Raw genomic sequence first — 11,228 nt, 5'->3', positions numbered from 1 at the left:
TCATGAACGGGTCCGGGGCCAATTTTCGGTAAATATGCAATATGTATATAATGTAATATCCATTTTCAATTTTATATTTTCTTATAGATGTCATTACAAACTTTCCAGATAAAATTCTACGCTACTTTATATACACAGTTGCAAGCAAAAAAGAAAGAAAAATAAAGAAGAAAAGAATTACATCAAATTCTGTAATGTTAATTTTTTCCATTTTATCTGCAGCTCCTTTAGGGAAAATTAGCATAGGAACTGCAACACCTTCCTTTGACCAAATTCGTGACCATCTAATTAAGTCACTACTGCAGTATTTATGTGTTGACATTATAGTTTCATCATAGTTCTATTCAGGGAAAATGTTTCAGTTTGGATATTGCTTTTTAATTTGATTTGTTTACAAGCAATTTTTTTTTTAGGTCAATCATCTATTTTTACACACGCACCTTTTTTTTCAATACACACAATCTATTTTTGGGTGGGTATTATTCAATCATTTGGTTGGTGAATTACAGTCACGTGACCTCAATTAATGGCGACTCGAGAAGAAACGAAAAAAATATAGATCGGTGTCCGAAATTCAAGCAAAACCAGACCTATTTAGCAAGTAACGTAAGTAAAACAAACAAGTTTGATGCATGTGGACATGAATAATCCAAAACATAGATGCTGTCGGGCGAAAATTGGAAAATTCAGTGTTGTAATCCGAAATGAATGTTTGGAGGTTGGGCTAATCACTCGATAAAACAACAGGTTAACGATTGGTGTGTATATTTCTTTGTCGCTTTTCGTAGACGATAAAGACACTGAAATGAAGTTTTGTCATTGCCAAACATGTATTTTTTCTGCAAGAACAGGTGAACAGGTGAAGGGTCGCTTGCAGCGGCATTGAGTATTTGTGTTTCGGTTGTTTACATTTTTTCATGAATGTAGGCCGGGGTTGATTAGGTTTGGACCAATCACCCGAAAGGATCATGATAGCCCGTTTGGAATGTTACATCTCTATTGGGATATTTATAATTTTGCTAAACACATAGTCAGTGCACATTTATAAGAGATAAAATGGTTTTATAAGTTTTGGTAAACAAGATTTTTCTGTAATCCTATGCAAGATTGTTTTCTCGGTATTAAAATCCAGAACTTCTTGAGGACCAATTTCACATACTGTGGACATAAAGATAAACTTTCTAATCAAAAGATGTTGCATTTGTAATGTATTTGTGCAGATTTAAGTTTAAAAACAATAACAAATAATATGTTTTCCTGCACTTAAACTTACATTCTGTCCATTTGGGATTTAATGACCCATTAAGGGCTATTATTACTCATATGCAGGGATGTCTCTAAAAATTGAAGTAGAAGGGAGAAATAAAAAAGTAGAAGGGGATCTGGAGGTCTAGCTTATAGCTAGATTGTGTTTGAAATGCAATAATAGCCTGGTAATTACGTCACTTTAGGCGGGGAAATTCCCCGCCTCCCGAGTCTTAGAGACAACCCTGCATATGGGCAATAGACCCCTTCATGATAACTGCGGTACTGGTCTCTTGCAGGCCAAATTGATATACTTTGCCAAAATTTTAGTAGGTAGTTAATTAAATGACGTAAATGAAACAATTGATGTTACGCCATATTTCACTAAACTATGTCATTTTGCCCTGCAAATGAGCAGGACCGTAGTTAACGTGAAGGGGTTAATTGGTTCCAACTTATAAACAGAATATTGAAAGTTGTCTACCCTAATGAAGTAATTTAAGCACCTTTTTCTTATTTTACAGCTTCTAAGAAATTAAGTTAACACTATATTCAGGTATTTCTAGGAACCCCCCTAAACATTTTTACAATTGTGATATCATTAGAATATTACAGTTCAGTGCTTTCTATTGACATTCTCATACACTCAATACATCAATATTGTTTTATGTGATAGATACAATTATAAGAGACATCGTAAACAGATATTGCCAACTCTGTGTGAAATCATATTTTACAGTATTTATTCACCAAATAAATCACAATATCTTTAAAATATAAAGAATGCTGAAATATGACAAAAATTAAACCTTTCAAATCCTATCATTCAATTAAGGAGAAGTTTAAACGTCAAAAGATATGACAGAGTAAATGGGCCATATATCTAATAGAATTTGCCAATTTTCAAATGTTGACCTCATTATATTTGGTCTATTTTGCATTTGTTAACTAACGGTATATGCATGTACAGCTTTAAAACTCTGCAAATATCACACCAATTTTTAACAGAATAAAAATTATTTTAACTTATTAAGATCATTCATCAAAATATAATGCCAATGAAATTGTAGTTTTCCAAGTCCAGTCATGTCCAGCATATTGTCATTGGCAACCACTATTTCCCATAAATTCTGGCTTTAGAATTTAAATATGACAATTTAGATCATAAACTGTAATTCAATTGAAGAAAAAAATCCATATATATTTTTCTTTAAAATTTGGACTTTTTCATGCATAACGTCCAATCAGAGCTCTTCACCTCGAGGAGATTCTTATCGCCTAAAAATGGCTGTGCATGTCCATCAAATCGATTAAACTTCATTCATCAAATATGAAACCAAAAATAAATTGTATTATTATTATTCGACGCAGTTCAGAACATTCTTGAACACCTGAAAGACTTAGTTGCCAATCCCTCATATATGGCGATGTGTATACGTAATATTGATATGAGGCGTATTTTATGTTTAACTGTATAATTTGTCCACACTCAGCTACAGGTAAAATGGGTACATGAGCACCTGATCTCCAATTCTCAGTACAATATCACAGTAGGATAGATTTTGTTGATTACATTGCATCATATTATATGTAAGCTTCTAGTATCCATGGATATTAATGATTAGATATTTACATGTGCTTACATGCATTACTTATACTTACCTTTTCTGTGATATGGTACGTCTTGCGTTACAAATCTGTAATACAGATTTGAAATCACAATTTCTCAGGGTATTGTATTCTTAATCAATAGTATGACCATATGATATAACATATTCAAGTGTTTTCTCTTCTTACAAATGTAATTCAGTAAACTACTTTTCGGACAGCTGTGTTTGTAGGGTATAATTTGAATATGCTTTATAGTTTACAAAGTCAACAGTCAACAAAATAAACATCAGATCTCCCGTAGAATTTTAGATCTGATACTTTACACCATAAGCTATTATTTAGTAATTAAAAAATAAATCCAAATACTTTTATAGCTTTAAGATTTGAATATTTCCTCTTTCTTTATACATAGCTCTCCTTTCAAAGAAGATAAATATAATCTAAAAATGGCCACGGCCATTCAACCCTCTTAAAAAAAAATCATCTTCGTATGAGTTGCATACTTAATGAATACGCTAAGAATAGTGTTTGTTATGATTGAGCCGGAGAAAGAACGGGTGTGGGGTTTTAATGTATATACACAATTAACATACAGAACGTAATAGATGCTTGTTTTTGTAATAGACAGCTATACCAATGTGAAGAATCTTAATGTTAATTGAAAATAAATAATAATTAGGTTATAATTACCACTTGAGTGTGTGATATGTAAAAATGTAACAGATCGAGACACTTTTTGGCTCGATCTGCTGGGGTTTGAACCTGGGTCCTCTGGCACGTCAGTCCAGCACTTTACCAATTGAGCTAAAGGGTTAACCCACTATCCAGAGCTAGTAGGAATGCCAGTATACCTGACTCTACCACATAGATATATATACAATACATTATTAAATAGATGGAAAATTGTGTTATATGGTCTGCTTTTTTTTTTTAATATCTTTACCTATTTACCAAAGACCTGTTCGATTTTATTTCAGAATTGAATGGTTATTATTGTAAATTAGGTCAAAAACCTAAAAAGGGTAAAGTCTTCCTCAGAAATTGAATGAGATTGAACTGTTTATTGGTAAAATCTATTTGATCTTTATTCCCAAGAAGAAATATTGTACCAAGGCAATATATATTATATATATAAATATATACATGTATATAAATCTTATGAATGCATTCGTTATCAAGCTATAAATAATAATTAGATCAGAGTTGCGTGAATGTGGAGATGGGATTAATAGATTAAGAGGCCATTAATATGAGGTGTTGCTTCAAAGAAACACAACATACAGGGAATAAAAGGAAGAAAGTTTTTATTTCCACATATGTCAGGTACATGTAGATTGAAACTCCTATATGATAAGGGATGTCTTTAAATTAGGGCTGATTTGTTGATAAAAAAATCACGCTTTCCCCCCTCTTACACCTATATGGAAGTCAGTCATGCGAAATGATAGGATGAATTTGGGCGAGTTTGAGTCATTCTAAGACAGTGATAATATAAGAACTAAGTCTAATAGAGTTGATAATTAATTGAATAATGATTATATAATTAAATTAATCCAATTTGATAGGACTTTTACTCAGTTATTGGATGTCAGTGTTGTCAGATTTTGAGAATTGAATATACTCCTTTTTACATGATATGGATATAAAACAATTTAAACCTGAATGCATGGAGGGCATTGGATTCAGAGTAAAAGTGATAGCTAGATTATGATCAAATCCAATTTCTGAATCATTGAAGTCCCAAGAATGGAATAACAAAAATCAGTATTATTGCTGCACAGGTTTCAAAATAGGAACGCGCCAATTATATGACGGAATTCCATGTGTGGAATCAGTGTCACTGTAATTCTCCTACATTTAAGAATTTTCACATGGTTTCCATGGAAACACAACTTTTCATCCAGACACTTGAAGGAACGATTTTTCTTGGCTGCCCAGTGAAAACCAAAGTAGGACATATATAATGGCCCAAAGGTCATGCTTAGACGATGACAGGGATAAAAAGCCTCAGATTGTCCCAAAATATGCAACATATGGAAGTTCCACCAGAATGATCAAATGTACCTCCTGAATTGAAGAGTTTTAAATATCCTGGCCTTCTGTTACAATGCAAATACATGTACATGTATGTAGAAATTCAACAGCTAGATGCTGTTAAGGAACAAATGTACCCCCAGTGAATTGTTGACTCTGAGATTCTCAAATGTATAATCAGGAATTGGTTTTAGGCTGTGGAAAGAGGGGGGGGGGGATGAGATGTAGATGTGATAGATGTAATAGTTGAAATTTTGAAACAATCAGGCATTGAGTAAACTGAATCAAGGACATCAAAGTCGAACTCTGCAAGCCCAAGTTTATTTCTCAGCTGATTGATGTATAATTGAGAATTAGAAGATAAATTAGCCTTCTTTTTTTTTTTTTTACAAGAGCATATTTCCCAGTAGTAAGTGGATTAGGGGAGCTAGAGGAGGGTAAATTCGGAGGGATTAAAGACTTCAGAGGAAGAAATGATTGCAGTTGCAAAAGATATATTCCACTAAAAGCCAAAAACGCTTCAGTAGAGGATCAGACTGGGCGAGATTATTGGTCGTTTGTAAAATTGCTGATATGTAGAATTTCTTTTCTATTTAATTTTTGTTCTCCCCCGAAACTGCAAGTGATTTAATGGAATCAAGTCATGCATTTCATTTGTAATTTTTATTAGATTCTATAGTGATAGCAATGAATCAGAAGTTATAACTTTTAGCTGGTATGGGAGATGTCCATATTGTGATATAGTTCCGATCAAAATAAACAATAAAATAAAGTATAATTTTATAAATCTTTTCTTTCCCGAAATTTTTACCAAAAAGCTTAGCGCAATGAGCTTTAGTGTTAACTACGAATCTGTAAGTCATGAGTTCAACCTGCTAGGGCTTTTATGATTTTATATATAATTTTATAATTCCAAAAATAAAGAAAAAATTTGGGGGGGGGGGGGGGGATTAAATATTGTGAAATTTGAAAATTCTAAAACGGTAAAAGTATTTGATAATTGTGTATTTTTATCCACATTAATATTGACAGGTGTCCCGTACCACCTTAAAGACACTCATTGTGTTCAATGGGATGTGTTAGTACATAGAAATAAAATTATTGGATTTATCGCATGGTTACTTTTTAATGCGTTTTTGAAAGGTTATGTGACCTAATTTTTGACGGAGTTCGTTCTGCCAAGGAAGATCCTGGAGTGAATATTGAAGGTACTGATTCGCTGTTTGTTGTAATATCTCGCTGATTCGCTGTTTGTTATGATATCTCGCTAATTATTTCAAAGCTGTAAGGTCTTGTATCAGTTGAAGCTGTTTAAAGCTATATCAAAACAATGTCAGATTTTGTATTAATAATAGTAAAGTTGAATCTGTCTCAAAACAACATCAGATTTTATGTCAGTTGATTCAGATTGAATCTGCATTGATCAAGGCATTGTCAAATTTCATATCAGGTGATTCAGTTTGAATCTGTATTAAAACACTGAGATTTCATATCATTTGATTCAGTTTTAATTTCTACCAAAACACAGTTGTATTCTAGTAAATGATTCAAGACTGTCTTTTTGGTTCTAGAACCATTATGATGTCATAATTGATTTGATGAATCTTTTCCCGTATATTAATAAAATAAAAATAAAACAATATTTTTGACATTCTATATTTAATCACTTGGAAAAGTAATCCCTGTACCTAATTTGACATCATTTTAAAGAGGATTTCAAGGGCTTGTTTAATGCCGTTTTTTGAGAGACTGTAGGCATTCTAGATATATTTCATTAGTCAAAAATGGACAAAACCCCTAAATTTTTTTACTTTTATCCTTCACATTTAATGAAAATGACAGTTTAAAACATGATTTTTCACAGAAATTTAAGCCCCGGTACACCCTATGAAACAAAGATATTGTTCTGATATCAAAGCATCATGAAACAAAGTCATATCTTGAATTTCATAAACCTGTAGGCACCTTTCCTTTACTAGATCTTGATTTTAAGCCCCCTCCCCCTCCCCAAACAGAAAAATGTTTTTTGTGGCAGATGCAGAATCACTAGAAATACCCAGTGTACGTAGAGCAGCATTCAAGTAATTGGTGATATTCTTTGTAGGAAGACAATTGTTGATATATTTATATTTATAGGATTACAGTCCATCCTTAATCATCCTAATCCCAGCCTAGTTTCCATGGCAAACTGCGCTGTCCTGTCCGTTCCCTGTTAATTAACCCATTTCAGTGTGTGTTTTTTCTCTCTCTCTCACTGATTATGTATGGGGTTTATGTAGGACTAATAAATTGGCAGAAATTATAGTAAAATCAATACTGCTCCCCTGCCTGCTGTTTTGCCTGCAATAATTTATGTATCAGATCATTTCTCTCTCTCTCTCTCTCTCTCTCTCTCTCTCTCTCTCTCTCTCTTTTCTAAAGATTATAGCTTTTGCTGGAAATCTAAATCCAACCTCAGGACCTTTTTAATGATGACAAATAAATTGGGAACAAAGTCGCACTGTAATTTACATTTTCCCCTAAGAATCGTTAAAATGGACTCGGGCAGCCAAAGATGTATGCAACCGATATTAAATTGTGCACAGAATCCTCAATTTACGCGGCTTCTCCGTTGCTTTGCAGGCACACAGTCTATATATAGAATTTGATGATCAATCTTCAGCTCTTGAATAAGAAACCTGTACTGTGCAGTGTCGGTGTCTATATATAGACATCTTTAATAATGATGATACAAGAGAGAGAGAAAATGATCAATATTGGGCTTTGGCCGCACCAGTTAGCTGGGATGTTCCAATCACAGCAAGATTTTTGAATGCCGTTAAATTTTTTTCAGGGGGGTCGTATTTCCGGGTGTTTTGTAAAGAAATCGGGACTTACCGTTTTAAACAATTTTTACTTTAAAGGTAAGACAAAAAGTACAAGTGCTGTTAGGCGTAAATATTTATTTTGCTCTTCATCATTTTTTAATCTTATTTGGAAGCTTTGATAGAAACAAGAAAAGGTACACTGGGGAATATGTGCTTGCAGGTCTAATGTATTATGTAAACTGCTTCCATTGAAACAGGTATATGATTTTTTGGAAAGTCTCAATGAACATGATGAATGAAAACCATTGAATGATGTATTTAAATGTTGGAGATGTTGATTCCCCCCTCCCCAAGAAATGAACAGAAACATGCCGAAATGGGGAAACTTTGAAAGGGAGGGGGGTAGGCAAGATGTATTTTAAAACATTGTGAATATTAATTCACGATTATGTATGTTTAAGGTAAATAAAGGAAGTTAATATCCAGATTTATACAAGGAAAAAGATTTTTTAATAAGTATATGTCATTTCTTTGTGTATGTATTTAAAACTTTATTTTGTAAGTGGTTCAAAGGCTGTTTTTTTTTACTGGTATTTGTATAACAGAGCAAAACATTTAGATGTATAATAGATTGGTTTATTTATATATATACGTGAGGTAAGGAAAATTGAACATGTTTATTTTGATCTCAGATAACCTGTAATGCCATACGAATACTTGTTCAGCTAGTACATAGATACCAGGTAGGTTATTTAAGAGGGCTCAAATGTCGTGGCCATTTCTAGGCTATTTTAATCTCCTTGAGAAGAAGAGCTCTGTGTTAAAGATATAGGAAAACATTCAAATATTAAAGCGTATATGTTTTAAAATGTTCTTTTTAAATACTGTAAATTCACAAATTTATTTTCCGCAAGTACTTAATTCCACGATTCAGCCGTTTGCATCAATTAAATCACGAGAATGTAATATCGCGAACACCAAATTTTTATCATAGTTTTGTTTAGTTTACATGTGTCCGAAAAATGAAAGTGAGATTTTTAAAACCGCGACATGTACTTCTCGTGATTTTATGCGGATATTAATTCCTCGCATATAAATAGGAATCTACAGTTAACTCATTTATAAAATTGAAAGGTAGAACTGATGGTTAACTTGTTGACCATCCAGCCTCCTTAAAGGAGATCTGATGTTTTTTTAGTAACCACTGTTGAGTGCTAGCTGTTTGGAGAAATTGCATCAACCATTGAAAACTGTCAAGACTATTATTGCACATTATGCCAAACACAAATCTGGATTATTTAATTTTGTCATTTCAATTGGTATTCTTAATATTTGTTTTCCATGGATGATATTTAAAGTGAATTTCCATGTACTTTTAATAGTGTTTTCTGTAGCCATTGTCTTTAATTAACCCAAAATAGTCACATGACTGATTTTTAGGTGGGTTGTTTGGGTAAATTTATAACCATTGTTTTTAGCTGATATGCATTATATGCAGCAGCATACACAAAGACAATGTAATGTGTGTGTGGCTCAGTCTCAAGCTGGCAGTACTCATAATTCATATGTTGAAGTCTATGACATTTTCAAAGAAAATGAAACTTTTAAGATTTCAGCAAATCAGAGAGCTAGTAATTAATCAATCATATAATAACAGTATATATTGTATTTTATATATCTCTTGTGCATCATTCTTTGACCATAGAATACTGTATACACAGTTATTTTCGGCCCAGGTTATTTTGGCCATTTTACATTAAATTTTGCGAACAGTTTCGCTGTCTTGAATTCACTCACACACAGTTGTGTTTTAAAAGAGATATTATAAGACATTGGAATTTAACTATAGTGTGTCCCAAGTTATTGCTTCCATCAATTTTTGATGGTTTATAATAAAAATACACATACCTTTGAAAGAAATGCAATTGAAATCGATGAAAGGGAATATGTCCAAGATATCTTCATTGAACAATTATCCCTTTTCACTCGTAAAATTTCACAGGAACGAAAACAATATTCTTACGGAGATTTGTAATGGGAAATGTTTACATCTTTTCTCCATTCGAAATACATCGCGCAATTTTTTAACATTATCGTCCAGGCTTATTAATGGCTGATGCAATGTAAAATCTCCGTAGACTTTCAATTTTTGGATGTGTATTGAAACCTGAAGCGGTAGAGGGGGCGTTTCAAAACAGATAATCTGGACATTTTTCATATTAGTGGATGAATGAGTTTGAGCACAAAGGTATTTACCATTATTGAAATATCAAGCAAAAAGTGGTGGAAGCAAAAACTTGGGACAGAGTATAGTCTTAAATTGTACACTGACAACATAGGCGAAAGGGGCAAAAATAAAACGGGGGACGAATATTTCTCTGTGTACTGTACTTTATGTCAATTAATGAAGATAAGTAACGTGGACTGTCATAGCTCTAACTCTTGCGGTTTTGATTCTGTTAGTTCACATATACAGTTAGCTGTAATTGTACCTTTCACATTTACCTTTACTTTGTTATCTCGAACCAGATGGGGGACTGTTCAAAAAGACTTCAGGATATCTGAGTATTCAAGATATCGAGGGTAAAATACTTCAAAAATAAGTGGTTGTGATATAGAAATCACTTCGACATATCCATTGTATTGGAGATATCACTGTTCGAGATAATTTTAAGGAGAATCAGTTTCCCTATAGTAAAATTATCATGATTTTATCAAAATATTCTATTTTCTATATGTAATGAAAATTTACATTATTTTTATGCCCCCCTTCGAAGAAGGGGGGGCATATTGCTTTGCTGTTGTCTGTCTATCTGTCGGTCCACCAACAGTTTCCGTTCATTTTCTTTGCAAAGGATGCACACATTGAAATGAAATTTAGTATACAGATTTATCATAATAATATCTAGGTCAAGTTCCATTTTGGGTAGATCGAGCAATTTTCGACACAGTTGTGCCCCTTGGACGTAGAAAAATTCCAATTATTTGAAGTTTCCGTTCATTTTCATCGCATAGGATGCACGTATTGAAATGAAATTTAGTATACAGGTTTATCATAATGATATCCAGGTCAAGTTTATTTTTGGGTACGATCAAGCATTTTTTGAGTAATGTGCCTTGGACTTTCAAATTTCAATTATTTGTAATTTCCGTTTATTTTCTTTGCAGATGTTTCCAAGGGAGGGGGGCATAAGTGTTTTAAAAACTTCTCTTGTTCTTTTCCTAATGCTTTTCCTTTTACTAAAGATCACAGTAGCAATTTCTTTTCATGGCAGAGAAGTCTAGTTAGCTACTATCTAAAACCCTTTAATTGCCACTAGGAAAAATTCTAATATTAATGCATAATTTACAATGTTTTACTTTTCGGGGAAAATTGTCTAATCGTGAACAATGTGAAATTAAAAACACTGTAATGTATCCCACATCTACATTATTTTCACAAAGTAATGGAAATTTACATTAAAGCATGTGGGATCTTTTCTCAAATGGCACAAAAATGAGCTGATCTTTCATTAGTGCTTACATAATTGT

The 11,228-nt window shown here is 32.8% G+C and overlaps 1 protein-coding gene across 4 annotated transcripts in view; it reads left to right on the top strand.

The window, feature by feature from the left end:
* The first annotated feature begins 500 nt into the window (after window positions 1-500).
* The window catches only part of LOC105342879 (histone deacetylase 4), an 80,867-nt gene continuing 70,139 nt past the window's right edge, over window positions 501-11,228 (top strand). For 2 of the 4 annotated variants that reach the window (XM_011449959.4, XM_011449956.4), the window contains exon 1: window positions 501-606. The gene's annotated coding sequence lies outside the window, so the exon portion shown is untranslated. Of the gene's footprint in view, window positions 607-7,774; window positions 7,794-11,228 lie in introns of those variants that run through there. The other 2 variants (XM_066072850.1, XM_066072848.1) reach the window with 1 other exon arrangement.

Source organism: Magallana gigas, chromosome 10 (genome assembly GCF_963853765.1).
Source record: "Magallana gigas chromosome 10, xbMagGiga1.1, whole genome shotgun sequence".
Lineage (NCBI taxonomy): Eukaryota > Metazoa > Mollusca > Bivalvia > Ostreida > Ostreidae > Magallana > Magallana gigas.
Note: the sequence above shows the minus strand (reverse complement) of the source record. Positions and strands in the feature narration are given on the sequence as shown.